General features: G+C 41.9%; 42 non-coding genes and 2 pseudogenes across 42 annotated transcripts; all 44 read right to left on the bottom strand.

Annotated features, from left to right (window-relative positions):
* Window positions 1-35: 35 nt before the first annotated feature.
* On the bottom strand, window positions 36-154 carry LOC143457244 (5S ribosomal RNA). The gene has a single exon (XR_013117133.1). It is a non-coding gene; the product is annotated as a 5S ribosomal RNA (ribosomal RNA).
* Window positions 155-265: 111 nt separating this feature from the next.
* On the bottom strand, window positions 266-384 carry LOC143454806 (5S ribosomal RNA). The gene has a single exon (XR_013116413.1). It is a non-coding gene; the product is annotated as a 5S ribosomal RNA (ribosomal RNA).
* A 110-nt stretch (window positions 385-494) lies between these two features.
* Window positions 495-613, bottom strand: LOC143454636 (5S ribosomal RNA). The gene has a single exon (XR_013116248.1). It is a non-coding gene; the product is annotated as a 5S ribosomal RNA (ribosomal RNA).
* A 110-nt stretch (window positions 614-723) lies between these two features.
* On the bottom strand, window positions 724-842 carry LOC143453759 (5S ribosomal RNA). The gene has a single exon (XR_013115413.1). It is a non-coding gene; the product is annotated as a 5S ribosomal RNA (ribosomal RNA).
* Window positions 843-952: 110 nt separating this feature from the next.
* On the bottom strand, window positions 953-1,071 carry LOC143454956 (5S ribosomal RNA). The gene has a single exon (XR_013116557.1). It is a non-coding gene; the product is annotated as a 5S ribosomal RNA (ribosomal RNA).
* A 110-nt stretch (window positions 1,072-1,181) lies between these two features.
* On the bottom strand, window positions 1,182-1,300 carry LOC143455380 (5S ribosomal RNA; annotated as a pseudogene).
* A 110-nt stretch (window positions 1,301-1,410) lies between these two features.
* On the bottom strand, window positions 1,411-1,529 carry LOC143457411 (5S ribosomal RNA). The gene has a single exon (XR_013117149.1). It is a non-coding gene; the product is annotated as a 5S ribosomal RNA (ribosomal RNA).
* Window positions 1,530-1,639: 110 nt separating this feature from the next.
* Window positions 1,640-1,758, bottom strand: LOC143454638 (5S ribosomal RNA). Its single transcript, XR_013116250.1, has one exon. It is a non-coding gene; the product is annotated as a 5S ribosomal RNA (ribosomal RNA).
* A 110-nt stretch (window positions 1,759-1,868) lies between these two features.
* On the bottom strand, window positions 1,869-1,987 carry LOC143454706 (5S ribosomal RNA). The gene has a single exon (XR_013116316.1). It is a non-coding gene; the product is annotated as a 5S ribosomal RNA (ribosomal RNA).
* Window positions 1,988-2,097: 110 nt separating this feature from the next.
* Window positions 2,098-2,216, bottom strand: LOC143455811 (5S ribosomal RNA; annotated as a pseudogene).
* A 110-nt stretch (window positions 2,217-2,326) lies between these two features.
* LOC143454717 (5S ribosomal RNA) lies at window positions 2,327-2,445 on the bottom strand. The gene has a single exon (XR_013116327.1). It is a non-coding gene; the product is annotated as a 5S ribosomal RNA (ribosomal RNA).
* Window positions 2,446-2,555: 110 nt separating this feature from the next.
* Window positions 2,556-2,674, bottom strand: LOC143453760 (5S ribosomal RNA). Its single transcript, XR_013115414.1, has one exon. It is a non-coding gene; the product is annotated as a 5S ribosomal RNA (ribosomal RNA).
* Window positions 2,675-2,785: 111 nt separating this feature from the next.
* LOC143454212 (5S ribosomal RNA) lies at window positions 2,786-2,904 on the bottom strand. Its single transcript, XR_013115847.1, has one exon. It is a non-coding gene; the product is annotated as a 5S ribosomal RNA (ribosomal RNA).
* Window positions 2,905-3,014: 110 nt separating this feature from the next.
* LOC143454639 (5S ribosomal RNA) lies at window positions 3,015-3,133 on the bottom strand. The gene has a single exon (XR_013116251.1). It is a non-coding gene; the product is annotated as a 5S ribosomal RNA (ribosomal RNA).
* A 110-nt stretch (window positions 3,134-3,243) lies between these two features.
* LOC143454728 (5S ribosomal RNA) lies at window positions 3,244-3,362 on the bottom strand. Its single transcript, XR_013116338.1, has one exon. It is a non-coding gene; the product is annotated as a 5S ribosomal RNA (ribosomal RNA).
* Window positions 3,363-3,472: 110 nt separating this feature from the next.
* On the bottom strand, window positions 3,473-3,591 carry LOC143454984 (5S ribosomal RNA). Its single transcript, XR_013116584.1, has one exon. It is a non-coding gene; the product is annotated as a 5S ribosomal RNA (ribosomal RNA).
* A 110-nt stretch (window positions 3,592-3,701) lies between these two features.
* On the bottom strand, window positions 3,702-3,820 carry LOC143457468 (5S ribosomal RNA). Its single transcript, XR_013117165.1, has one exon. It is a non-coding gene; the product is annotated as a 5S ribosomal RNA (ribosomal RNA).
* Window positions 3,821-3,931: 111 nt separating this feature from the next.
* LOC143453654 (5S ribosomal RNA) lies at window positions 3,932-4,050 on the bottom strand. Its single transcript, XR_013115314.1, has one exon. It is a non-coding gene; the product is annotated as a 5S ribosomal RNA (ribosomal RNA).
* A 110-nt stretch (window positions 4,051-4,160) lies between these two features.
* Window positions 4,161-4,279, bottom strand: LOC143454640 (5S ribosomal RNA). Its single transcript, XR_013116252.1, has one exon. It is a non-coding gene; the product is annotated as a 5S ribosomal RNA (ribosomal RNA).
* A 110-nt stretch (window positions 4,280-4,389) lies between these two features.
* On the bottom strand, window positions 4,390-4,508 carry LOC143454740 (5S ribosomal RNA). Its single transcript, XR_013116350.1, has one exon. It is a non-coding gene; the product is annotated as a 5S ribosomal RNA (ribosomal RNA).
* Window positions 4,509-4,618: 110 nt separating this feature from the next.
* LOC143454957 (5S ribosomal RNA) lies at window positions 4,619-4,737 on the bottom strand. The gene has a single exon (XR_013116558.1). It is a non-coding gene; the product is annotated as a 5S ribosomal RNA (ribosomal RNA).
* Window positions 4,738-4,847: 110 nt separating this feature from the next.
* On the bottom strand, window positions 4,848-4,966 carry LOC143455181 (5S ribosomal RNA). The gene has a single exon (XR_013116770.1). It is a non-coding gene; the product is annotated as a 5S ribosomal RNA (ribosomal RNA).
* A 110-nt stretch (window positions 4,967-5,076) lies between these two features.
* On the bottom strand, window positions 5,077-5,195 carry LOC143455223 (5S ribosomal RNA). The gene has a single exon (XR_013116810.1). It is a non-coding gene; the product is annotated as a 5S ribosomal RNA (ribosomal RNA).
* Window positions 5,196-5,305: 110 nt separating this feature from the next.
* Window positions 5,306-5,424, bottom strand: LOC143454641 (5S ribosomal RNA). Its single transcript, XR_013116253.1, has one exon. It is a non-coding gene; the product is annotated as a 5S ribosomal RNA (ribosomal RNA).
* A 110-nt stretch (window positions 5,425-5,534) lies between these two features.
* Window positions 5,535-5,653, bottom strand: LOC143454751 (5S ribosomal RNA). Its single transcript, XR_013116361.1, has one exon. It is a non-coding gene; the product is annotated as a 5S ribosomal RNA (ribosomal RNA).
* A 110-nt stretch (window positions 5,654-5,763) lies between these two features.
* On the bottom strand, window positions 5,764-5,882 carry LOC143457469 (5S ribosomal RNA). Its single transcript, XR_013117166.1, has one exon. It is a non-coding gene; the product is annotated as a 5S ribosomal RNA (ribosomal RNA).
* Window positions 5,883-5,993: 111 nt separating this feature from the next.
* Window positions 5,994-6,112, bottom strand: LOC143453643 (5S ribosomal RNA). The gene has a single exon (XR_013115303.1). It is a non-coding gene; the product is annotated as a 5S ribosomal RNA (ribosomal RNA).
* Window positions 6,113-6,223: 111 nt separating this feature from the next.
* LOC143455134 (5S ribosomal RNA) lies at window positions 6,224-6,342 on the bottom strand. The gene has a single exon (XR_013116726.1). It is a non-coding gene; the product is annotated as a 5S ribosomal RNA (ribosomal RNA).
* Window positions 6,343-6,452: 110 nt separating this feature from the next.
* On the bottom strand, window positions 6,453-6,571 carry LOC143454643 (5S ribosomal RNA). Its single transcript, XR_013116254.1, has one exon. It is a non-coding gene; the product is annotated as a 5S ribosomal RNA (ribosomal RNA).
* A 110-nt stretch (window positions 6,572-6,681) lies between these two features.
* On the bottom strand, window positions 6,682-6,800 carry LOC143454763 (5S ribosomal RNA). The gene has a single exon (XR_013116372.1). It is a non-coding gene; the product is annotated as a 5S ribosomal RNA (ribosomal RNA).
* A 110-nt stretch (window positions 6,801-6,910) lies between these two features.
* Window positions 6,911-7,029, bottom strand: LOC143454958 (5S ribosomal RNA). Its single transcript, XR_013116559.1, has one exon. It is a non-coding gene; the product is annotated as a 5S ribosomal RNA (ribosomal RNA).
* Window positions 7,030-7,139: 110 nt separating this feature from the next.
* LOC143455182 (5S ribosomal RNA) lies at window positions 7,140-7,258 on the bottom strand. Its single transcript, XR_013116771.1, has one exon. It is a non-coding gene; the product is annotated as a 5S ribosomal RNA (ribosomal RNA).
* Window positions 7,259-7,368: 110 nt separating this feature from the next.
* On the bottom strand, window positions 7,369-7,487 carry LOC143454512 (5S ribosomal RNA). The gene has a single exon (XR_013116131.1). It is a non-coding gene; the product is annotated as a 5S ribosomal RNA (ribosomal RNA).
* A 110-nt stretch (window positions 7,488-7,597) lies between these two features.
* LOC143454644 (5S ribosomal RNA) lies at window positions 7,598-7,716 on the bottom strand. Its single transcript, XR_013116255.1, has one exon. It is a non-coding gene; the product is annotated as a 5S ribosomal RNA (ribosomal RNA).
* A 111-nt stretch (window positions 7,717-7,827) lies between these two features.
* LOC143453784 (5S ribosomal RNA) lies at window positions 7,828-7,946 on the bottom strand. Its single transcript, XR_013115437.1, has one exon. It is a non-coding gene; the product is annotated as a 5S ribosomal RNA (ribosomal RNA).
* Window positions 7,947-8,056: 110 nt separating this feature from the next.
* On the bottom strand, window positions 8,057-8,175 carry LOC143453761 (5S ribosomal RNA). Its single transcript, XR_013115415.1, has one exon. It is a non-coding gene; the product is annotated as a 5S ribosomal RNA (ribosomal RNA).
* Window positions 8,176-8,286: 111 nt separating this feature from the next.
* Window positions 8,287-8,405, bottom strand: LOC143455136 (5S ribosomal RNA). The gene has a single exon (XR_013116728.1). It is a non-coding gene; the product is annotated as a 5S ribosomal RNA (ribosomal RNA).
* Window positions 8,406-8,515: 110 nt separating this feature from the next.
* LOC143454645 (5S ribosomal RNA) lies at window positions 8,516-8,634 on the bottom strand. Its single transcript, XR_013116256.1, has one exon. It is a non-coding gene; the product is annotated as a 5S ribosomal RNA (ribosomal RNA).
* A 110-nt stretch (window positions 8,635-8,744) lies between these two features.
* LOC143454774 (5S ribosomal RNA) lies at window positions 8,745-8,863 on the bottom strand. Its single transcript, XR_013116383.1, has one exon. It is a non-coding gene; the product is annotated as a 5S ribosomal RNA (ribosomal RNA).
* A 110-nt stretch (window positions 8,864-8,973) lies between these two features.
* LOC143455302 (5S ribosomal RNA) lies at window positions 8,974-9,092 on the bottom strand. Its single transcript, XR_013116886.1, has one exon. It is a non-coding gene; the product is annotated as a 5S ribosomal RNA (ribosomal RNA).
* Window positions 9,093-9,202: 110 nt separating this feature from the next.
* LOC143455184 (5S ribosomal RNA) lies at window positions 9,203-9,321 on the bottom strand. The gene has a single exon (XR_013116773.1). It is a non-coding gene; the product is annotated as a 5S ribosomal RNA (ribosomal RNA).
* A 110-nt stretch (window positions 9,322-9,431) lies between these two features.
* On the bottom strand, window positions 9,432-9,550 carry LOC143454513 (5S ribosomal RNA). Its single transcript, XR_013116132.1, has one exon. It is a non-coding gene; the product is annotated as a 5S ribosomal RNA (ribosomal RNA).
* Window positions 9,551-9,660: 110 nt separating this feature from the next.
* LOC143454646 (5S ribosomal RNA) lies at window positions 9,661-9,779 on the bottom strand. Its single transcript, XR_013116257.1, has one exon. It is a non-coding gene; the product is annotated as a 5S ribosomal RNA (ribosomal RNA).
* A 111-nt stretch (window positions 9,780-9,890) lies between these two features.
* On the bottom strand, window positions 9,891-10,009 carry LOC143453785 (5S ribosomal RNA). The gene has a single exon (XR_013115438.1). It is a non-coding gene; the product is annotated as a 5S ribosomal RNA (ribosomal RNA).
* Window positions 10,010-10,030: the final 21 nt, after the last annotated feature.

A 10,030-nucleotide genomic window follows, 5' to 3' on the forward strand; every position in this document is an offset into this window, starting at 1 on the left:
TAGAAATTTGATTGAAATATACAGCATGACTAAAATGCTTACAACACCCGGTATTCCCAGGTGGTCACCCATACAAGTACTAACCGGGCCCGTGGTTGCTTAACTTCCGAGATCGAACGAGATCGGGTCTACTCAACCTGGTATGGTCGTAAGCGATTTCAAAAGAAAGAAATTGGCCTTTTCAATTATAATTCGATTCCATAGGAAGTTTGACAAAGGCAAACAGTTGCTAGAAATTTGATTGAAATATACAGCATGACTAAAATGCCTACAACACCCGGTATTCCCAGGTGGTCACCCATACAAATACTAACCGGGCCCGAGGTTGCTTAACTTCCGAGATCGAACGAGATCCGGTCTACTCAACCTGGTATGGTCGTAGGCGGTTTCAAAAGAAAGAAAATGGCCTTTTCAATTATAATTCGATTGCATAGGAAATTCAAAAACGCAAACAGTTGCTATAAATTTCATTCAAATATACAGCATGACTAAAATGCTTACATTACCCGGTATTCCCAGGCGGTCACCCATCCAAGTACTAACCGGGCCCGAGGTTGCTTAACTTCCGAGATCGAACGAGATCGGGTCTACTCAACCTGGTATGGTCGTAGGCGATTTCAAAAGAAAGAAAATGGCCTTTTCAATTATAATTCGATTGCATAGGAAATTCAAAAACGCAAACAGTTGCTATAACTTTCATTGAAATATACAGCATGACTAAAATGCTTACAACACCCAGTATTCCCAGGCGGTCACCCATCCAAGTACTAACCGGGCCCGAGGTTGCTTAACTTCCGAGATCGAACGAGATCGGGTCTACTCAACCTGGTATGGTCGTAGGCGATTTCAAAAGAAAGAAAATGGCCTTTTCAATTATAATTCGATTGCATAGGAAATTCAAAAACGCAAACAATTGCTATAAATTTCATTGAAGTATACAGCATGACTAAAATGCTTACAACACCCAGTATTCCCAGGCGGTCACCCATCCAAGTACTAACCGGGCCCGAGGTTGCCTAACTTCCGAGATCGAACGAGATCGGGTCTACTCAACCTGGTATGGTCGTAGGCGAATTCAAAAGAAAGAAAATGGCCTTTTCAATTATAATTCGATTGCATAGGAAAATCAAAAACGCAAACAGTTGCTAGAAATTTGATTGAAATATACAGCATGACTAAAATGCTTACAACACCCGGTATTCCCAGGCGGTCACCCATCCAAGTACAAACCGGGCCCGAGGTTGCTTAACTTCCGAGATCGAACGTGATCCGGTCTACTCAACCTGGTATGGTCGTAGACGGTTTCAAAAGAAAGAAAATGGCCTTTTCAATTATAATTCGATTGCATAGGAAATTCAAAAACGCAAACAGTTGCTATAAATTTCATTGAAATATACAGCATGACTAAAATGCTTACAACACCCGGTATTCTCAGGCGGTCACCCATCCAAGTACTAACCGGGCCCGAGGTTGCTTAACTTCCGAGATCGAACGAGATCGGGTCTACTCAACCTGGTATGGTCGTAGGCGATTTCAAAAGAAAGAAAATGGCCTTTTCAATTATAATTCGATTGCATAGGAAATTCAAAAACGCAAACAGTTGCTATAAATTTCATTCAAATATACAGCATGACTAAAATGCTTACATTACCCGGTATTCCCAGGCGGTCACCCATCCAAGTACTAACCGGGCCCGAGGTTGCTTAACTTCCGAGATCGAACGAGATCGGGTCTACTCAACCTGGTATGGTCGTAGGCGATTTCAAAAGAAAGAAAATGGCCTTTTCAATTATAATTCGATTGCATAGGAAATTCAAAAACGCAAACAGTTGCTATAACTTTCATTGAAATATACAGCATGACTAAAATGCTTACAACACCCGGTATTCCCAGGCGGTCACCCATCCAAGTACTAACCGGGCCCGAGGTTGCTTAACTTCCGAGATCGAACGAGATCGGGTCTACTCAACCTGGTATGGTCGTAGGCGATTTCAAAAGAAAGAAAATGGCCTTTTCAATTATAATTCAATTGCATAGGAAATTCAAAAACGCAAACAATTTCTATAAATTTCATTGAAGTATACAGCATGACTAAAATGCTTACAACACCCAGTATTCCCAGGCGGTCACCCTACCAAGTACTAACCGGGCCCGAGGTTGCCTAACTTCCGAGATCGAACGAGATCGGGTCTACTCAACCTGGTATGGTCGTAGGCGAATTCAAAAGAAAGAAAATGGCCTTTTCAATTATAATTCGATTGCATAGGAAATTCAAAAACGCAAACAGTTGCTAGAAATTTGATTGAAATATACAGCATGACTAAAATGCTTACAACACCCGGTATTCCCAGGCGGTCACCCATCCAAGTACTAACCGGGCCCGAGGTTGCTTAACTTCCGAGATCGAACGAGATCGGGTCTACTCAACCTGGTATGGTCGTAGGCGATTTCAAAAGAAAGAAAATGGCCTTTTCAATTATAATTCGATTGCATAGGAAATTCAAAAACGCAAACAATTGCTATAAATTTCATTGAAGTATACAGCATGACTAAAATGCTTACAACACCCAGTATTCCCAGGCGGTCACCCATCCAAGTACTAACCGGGCCCGAGGTTGCTTAACTTCCGAGATCGAACGAGATCGGGTCTACTCAACCTGGTATGGTCGTAGGCGATTTCAAAAGAAAGAAAATGGCCTTTTCAATTATAATTCGATTGCATAGGAAGTTTGACAAAGGTAAACAGTTGCTATAAATTTCATTCAAATATACAGCATGACTAAAATGCTTACAACACCCGGTTTTCTCAGGCGGTCACCCATCCAAGTACTAACCGGGCCCGAGGTTGCTTAACTTCCGAAATCGAACGAGATCGGGTCTACTCAACCTGGTATGGTCGTAGGCGGTTTCAAAAGAAAGAAAATGGCCTTTTCAATTATAATTCGATTGCATAGGAAATTCAAAAACGCAAACAGTTGCTGTAAATTTCATTCAAATATACAGCATGACTAAAATGCTTACATTACCCGGTATTCCCAGGCGGTCACCCATCCAAGTACTAACCGGGCCCGAGGTTGCTTAACTTCCGAGATCGAACGAGATCGGGTCTACTCAACCTGGTATGGTCGTAGGCGATTTCAAAAGAAAGAAAATGGCCTTTTCAATTATAATTCGATTGCATAGGAAATTCAAAAACGCAAACAGTTGCTATAACTTTCATTGAAATATACAGCATGACTAAAATGCTTACAACACCCGGTATTCCCAGGCGGTCACCCATCCAAGTACTAACCGGGCCCGAGGTTGCTTAACTTCCGAGATCGAACGAGATCGGGTCTACTCAACCTGGTATGGTCGTAGGCGATTTCAAAATAAAGAAAATGGCCTTTTCAATTATAATTCGATTGCATAGGAAAATCAAAAACGCAAACAGTTGCTAGAAATTTGATTGAAATATACAGCATGACTAAAATGCTTACAACACCCGGTATTCCCAGGCGGTCACCCATCCAAGTACTAACCGGGCCAGAGGTTGCTTAACTTCCGAGATCGAACGAGATCGGGTCTACTCAACCTGGAATGGTCGTAGGCGATTTAAAAAAAAATAAAATGGCCTTTTCAATTATAATTCGATTGCATAGGAAATTCAAAAACGCAAAAAGTTGCTATAAATTTCATTGAAATATAGTGCATGACTAAAATGCTTACAACACCCGGTATTCCCAGGCGGTCACCCATCCAAGTACTAACCGGGCCCTAGGTTGTTTAACTTCCGAGATCGAACGAGATCGGGTCTACTCAACCTGGTATGGTCGTAGGCGATTTCAAAAGAAAGAAAATGGCCTTTTCAATTATAATTCGATTGCATAGGAAGTTTGACAAAGGTAAACAGTTGCTAGAAATTTGATTGAAATATACAGCATGACTAAAATGCCTACAACACCCGGTATTCCCAGGCGGTCACCCATACAAATACTAACCGGGCCCGAGGTTGCTTAACTTCCGAGATCGAACGAGATCGGGTCTACTCAACCTGGTATGGTCGTAGGCGGTTTCAAAAGAAAGAAAATGGCCTTTTCAATTATAATTCGATTGCATAGGAAATTCAAAAACGCAAACAGTTGCTATAAATTTCATTCAAATATACAGCATGACTAAAATGCTTACATTACCCGGTATTCCCAGGCGGTCACCCATCCAAGTACTAACCGGGCCCGAGGTTGCTTAACTTCCGAGATCGAACGAGATCGGGTCTACTCAACCTGGTATGGTCGTAGGCGATTTCAAAAGAAAGAAAATGGCCTTTTCAATTATAATTCGATTGCATAGGAAATTCAAAAACGCAAACAGTTGCTATAACTTTCATTGAAATATACAGCATGACTAAAATGCTTACAACACCCGGTATTCCCAGGCGGTCACCCATCCAAGTACTAACCGGGCCCGAGGTTGCTTAACTTCCGAGATCGAACGAGATCGGGTCTACTCAACCTGGTATGGTCGTAGGCGATTTCAAAAGAAAGAAAATGGCCTTTTCAATTATAATTCGATTGCATAGGAAATTCAAAAACGCAAACAATTGCTATAAATTTCATTGAAGTATACAGCATGACTAAAATGCTTACAACACCCAGTATTCCCAGGCGGTCACCCATCCAAGTACTAACCGGGCCCGAGGTTGCCTAACTTCCGAGATCGAACGAGATCGGGTCTACTCAACCTGGTATGGTCGTAGGCGAATTCAAAAGAAAGAAAATGGCCTTTTCAATTATAATTCGATTGCATAGGAAAATCAAAAACGCAAACAGTTGCTAGAAATTTGATTGAAATATACAGCATGACTAAAATGCTTACAACACCCGGTATTCCCAGGCGGTCACCCATCCAAGTACAAACCGGGCCCGAGGTTGCTTAACTTCCGAGATCGAACGAGATCCGGTCTACTCAACCTGGTATGGTCGTAGACGGTTTCAAAAGAAAGAAAATGGCCTTTTCAATTATAATTCGATTGCATAGGAAATTCAAAAACGCAAACAGTTGCTATAAATTTCATTCAAATATACAGCATGACTAAAATGCTTACAACACCCGGTATTCCCAGGCGGTCACCCATCCAAGTACTAACCGGGCCCGATGTTGCTTAACTTCCGAAATCGAACGAGATCGGGTCTACTCAACCTGGTATGGTCGTAGGCGGTTTCAAAAGAAAGAAAATGGCCTTTTTAATTATAATTCGATTGCATAGAAAATTCAAAAACGCAAACAGTTGCTATAAATTTCATTCAAATATACAGCATGACTAAAATGCTTACATTACCCGGTATTCCCAGGCGGTCACCCATCCAAGTACTAACCGGGCCCGAGGTTGCTTAACTTCCGAGATCGAACGAGATCGGGTCTACTCAACCTGGTATGGTCGTAGGCGATTTCAAAAGAAAGAAAATGGCCTTTTCAATTATAATTCGATTGCATAGGAAATTCAAAAACGCAAACAGTTGCTATAACTTTCATTGAAATATACAGCATGACTAAAATGCTTACAACACCCGGTATTCCCAGGCGGTCACCCATCCAAGTACTAACCGGGCCCGAGGTTGCTTAACTTCCGAGATCGAACGAGATCGGGTCTACTCAACCTGGTATGGTCGTAGGCGATTTCAAAAGAAAGAAAATGGCCTTTTCAATTATAATTCGATTGCATAGGAAATTCAAAAACGCAAACAATTGCTATAAATTTCATTGAAGTATACAGCATGACTAAAATGCTTACAACACCCGGTATTCCCAGGCGGTCACCCATCCAAGTACTAACCGGGCCCTAGGTTGTTTAACTTCCGAGATCGAACGAGATCGGGTCTACTCAACCTGGTATGGTCGTAGGCGATTTCAAAAGAAAGAAAATGGCCTTTTCAATTATAATTCGATTGCATAGGAAGTTTGACAAAGGTAAACAGTTGCTAGAAATTTGATTGAAATATACAGCATGACTAAAATGCTTACAACACCCGGTATTCCCAGGTGGTCACCCATACAAGTACTAACCGGGCCCGAGGTTGCTTAACTTCCGAGATCGAACGAGATCGGGTCTACTCAACCTGGTATGGTCGTAGGCGATTTCAAAAGAAAGAAATTGGCCTTTTCAATTATAATTCGATTCCATAGGAAGTTTGACAAAGGCAAACAGTTGCTAGAAATTTGATTGAAATATACAGCATGACTAAAATGCCTACAACACCCGGTATTCCCAGGCGGTCACCCATACAAATACTAACCGGGCGCGAGGTTGCTTAACTTCCGAGATCGAACGAGATCGGGTCTACTCAACCTGGTATGGTCGTAGGCGGTTTCAAAAGAAAGAAAATGGCCTTTTCAATTGTAATTCGATTGCATAGGAAATTCAAAAACGCAAACAGTTGCTATAAATTTCATTCAAATATACAGCATGACTAAAATGCTTACATTACCCGGTATTCCCAGGCGGTCACCCATCCAAGTACTAACCGGGCCCGAGGTTGCTTAACTTCCGAGATCGAACGAGATCGGGTCTACTCAACCTGGTATGGTCGTAGGCGATTTCAAAAGAAAGAAAATGGCCTTTTCAATTATAATTCGATTGCATAGGAAATTCAAAAACGCAAACAGTTGCTATAACTTTCATTGAAATATACAGCATGACTAAAATGCTTACAACACCCGGTATTCCCAGGCGGTCACCCATCCAAGTACTAACCGGGCCCGAGGTTGCTTAACTTCCGAGATCGAACGAGATCGGGTCTACTCAACCTGGTATGGTCGTAGGCGATTTCAAAAGAAAGAAAATGGCCTTTTCAATTATAATTCGATTGCATAGGAAATTCAAAAACGCAAACAATTGCGATAAATTTCATTGAAGTATACAGCATGACTAAAATGCTTACAACACCCAGTATTCCCAGGCGGTCACCCATCCAAGTACTAACCGGGCCCGAGGTTGCCTAACTTCCGAGATCGAACGAGATCGGGTCTACTCAACCTGGTATGGTCGTAGGCGAATTCAAAAGAAAGAAAATGGCCTTTTCAATTATAATTCGATTGCATAGGAAAATCAAAAACGCAAACAATTGCTAGAAATTTGATTGAAATATACAGCATGACTAAAATGCTTACAACACCCGGTATTCCCAGGCGGTCACCCATCCAAGTACAAACCGGGCCCGAGGTTGCTTAACTTCCGAGATCGAACGAGATCCGGTCTACTCAACCTGGTATGGTCGTAGACGGTTTCAAAAGAAAGAAAATGGCCTTTTCAATTATAATTCGATTGCATAGGAAATTCAAAAACGCAAACAGTTGCTATAAATTTCATTCAAATATACAGCATGACTAAAATGCTTACAACACCCGGTATTCCCAGGCGGTCACCCATCCAAGTACTAACCGGGCCCGATGTTGCTTAACTTCCGAGATCGAACGAGATCGGGTCTACTCAACCTGGTATGGTCGTAGGCGGTTTCAAAAGAAAGAAAATGGCCTTTTCAATTATAATTCGATTGCATAGAAAATTCAAAAACGCAAACAGTTGCTATAAATTTCATTCAAATATACAGCATGACTAAAATGCTTACATTACCCGGTATTCCCAGGCGGTCACCCATCCAAGTACTAACCGGGCCCGAGGTTGCTTAACTTCCGAGATCGAACGAGATCGGGTCTACTCAACCTGGTATGGTCGTAGGCGATTTCAAAAGAAAAGAAAATGGCCTTTTCAATTATAATTCGATTGCATAGGAAATTCAAAAACGCAAACAGTTGCTATAACTTTCATTGAAATATACAGCATGACTAAAATGCTTACAACACCCGGTATTCCCAGGCGGTCACCCATCCAAGTACTAACCGGGCCCGAGGTTGCTTAACTTCCGAGATCGAACGAGATCGGGTCTACTCAACCTGATATGGTCGTAGGCGATTTCAAAAGAAAGAAAATGGCCTTTTCAATTATAATTCGATTGCATAGGAAATTCAAAAACGCAAACAATTGCTATAAATTTCATTGAAGTATACAGCATGACTAAAATGCTTACAACACCCAGTATTCCCAGGCGGTCACCCATCCAAGTACTAACCGGGCCCGAGGTTGCTTAACTTCCGAGATCGAACGAGATCGGGTCTACTCAACCTGGTATGGTCGTAGGCGATTTCAAAAGAAAGAAATTGGCCTTTTCAATTATAATTCGATTCCATAGGAAGTTTGACAAAGGCAAACAGTTGCTAGAAATTTGATTGAAATATACAGCATGACTAAAATGCCTACAACACCCGGTATTCCCAGGCGGTCACCCATACAAATACTAACCGGGCGCGAGGTTGCTTAACTTCCGAGATCGAACGAGATCGGGTCTACTCAACCTGGTATGGTCGTAGGCGGTTTCAAAAGAAAGAAAATGGCCTTTTCAATTGTAATTCGATTGCATAGGAAATTCAAAAACGAAAACAGTTGCTATAAATTTCATTCAAATATACAGCATGACTAAAATGCTTACATTACCCGGTATTCCCAGGCGGTCACCCATCCAAGTACTAACCGGGCCCGAGGTTGCTTAACTTCCGAGATCGAACGAGATCGGGTCTACTCAACCTGGTATGGTCGTAGGCGATTTCAAAAGAAAGAAAATGGCCTTTTCAATTATAATTCGATTGCATAGGAAATTCAAAAACGCAAACAGTTGCTATAACTTTCATTGAAATATACAGCATGACTAAAATGCTTACAACACCCGGTATTCCCAGGCGGTCACCCATCCAAGTACTAACCGGGCCCGAGGTTGCTTAACTTCCGAGATCGAACGAGATCGGGTCTACTCAACCTGGTATGGTCGTAGGCGATTTCAAAAGAAAGAAAATGGCCTTTTCAATTATAATTCGATTGCATAGGAAATTCAAAAACGCAAACAATTGCTATAAATTTCATTGAAGTATACAGCATGACTAAAATGCTTACAACACCCAGTATTCCCAGGCGGTCACCCATCCAAGTACTAACCGGGCCCGTGGTTGCCTAACTTCCGAGATCGAACGAGATCGGGTCTACTCAACCTGGTATGGTCGTAGGCGAATTCAAAAGAAAGAAAATGGCCTTTTCAATTATAATTCGATTGCATAGGAAAATCAAAAACGCAAACAATTGCTAGAAATTTGATTGAAATATACAGCATGACTAAAATGCTTACAACACCCGGTATTCCCAGGCGGTCACCCATCCAAGTACAAACCGGGCCCGAGGTTGCTTAACTTCCGAGATCGAACGAGATCCGGTCTACTCAACCTGGTATGGTCGTAGACGGTTTCAAAAGAAAGAAAATGGCCTTTTCAATTATAATTCGATTGCATAGGAAATTCAAAAACGCAAACAGTTGCTATAAATTTCATTCAAATATACAGCATGACTAAAATGCTTACAACACCCGGTATTCCCAGGCGGTCACCCATCCAAGTACTAACCGGGCCCGATGTTGCTTAACTTCCGAGATCGAACGAGATCGGGTCTACTCAACCTGGTATGGTCGTAGGCGGTTTCAAAAGAAAGAAAATGGCCTTTTCAATTATAATTCGATTGCATAGAAAATTCAAAAACGCAAACAGTTGCTATAAATTTCATTCAAATATACAGCATGACTAAAATGCTTACATTACCCGGTATTCCCAGGCGGTCACCCATCCAAGTACTAACCGGGCCCGAGGTTGCTTAACTTCCGAGATCGAACGAGATCGGGTCTACTCAACCTGGTATGGTCGTAGGCGATTTCAAAAGAAAAGAAAATGGCCTTTTCAATTATAATTCGATTGCATAGGAAATTCAAAAACGCAAACAGTTGCTATAACTTTCATTGAAATATACAGCATGACTAAAATGCTTACAACACCCGGTATTCCCAGGCGGTCACCCATCCAAGTACTAACCGGGCCCGAGGTTGCTTAACTTCCGAGATCGAACGAGATCGGGTCTACTCAACCTGATATGGTCGTAGGCGATTTCAAAAGAAAGAAAATG

This window comes from Clavelina lepadiformis, chromosome 4, assembly GCF_947623445.1.
Source record: "Clavelina lepadiformis chromosome 4, kaClaLepa1.1, whole genome shotgun sequence".
Taxonomy (NCBI): domain Eukaryota; kingdom Metazoa; phylum Chordata; class Ascidiacea; order Aplousobranchia; family Clavelinidae; genus Clavelina; species Clavelina lepadiformis.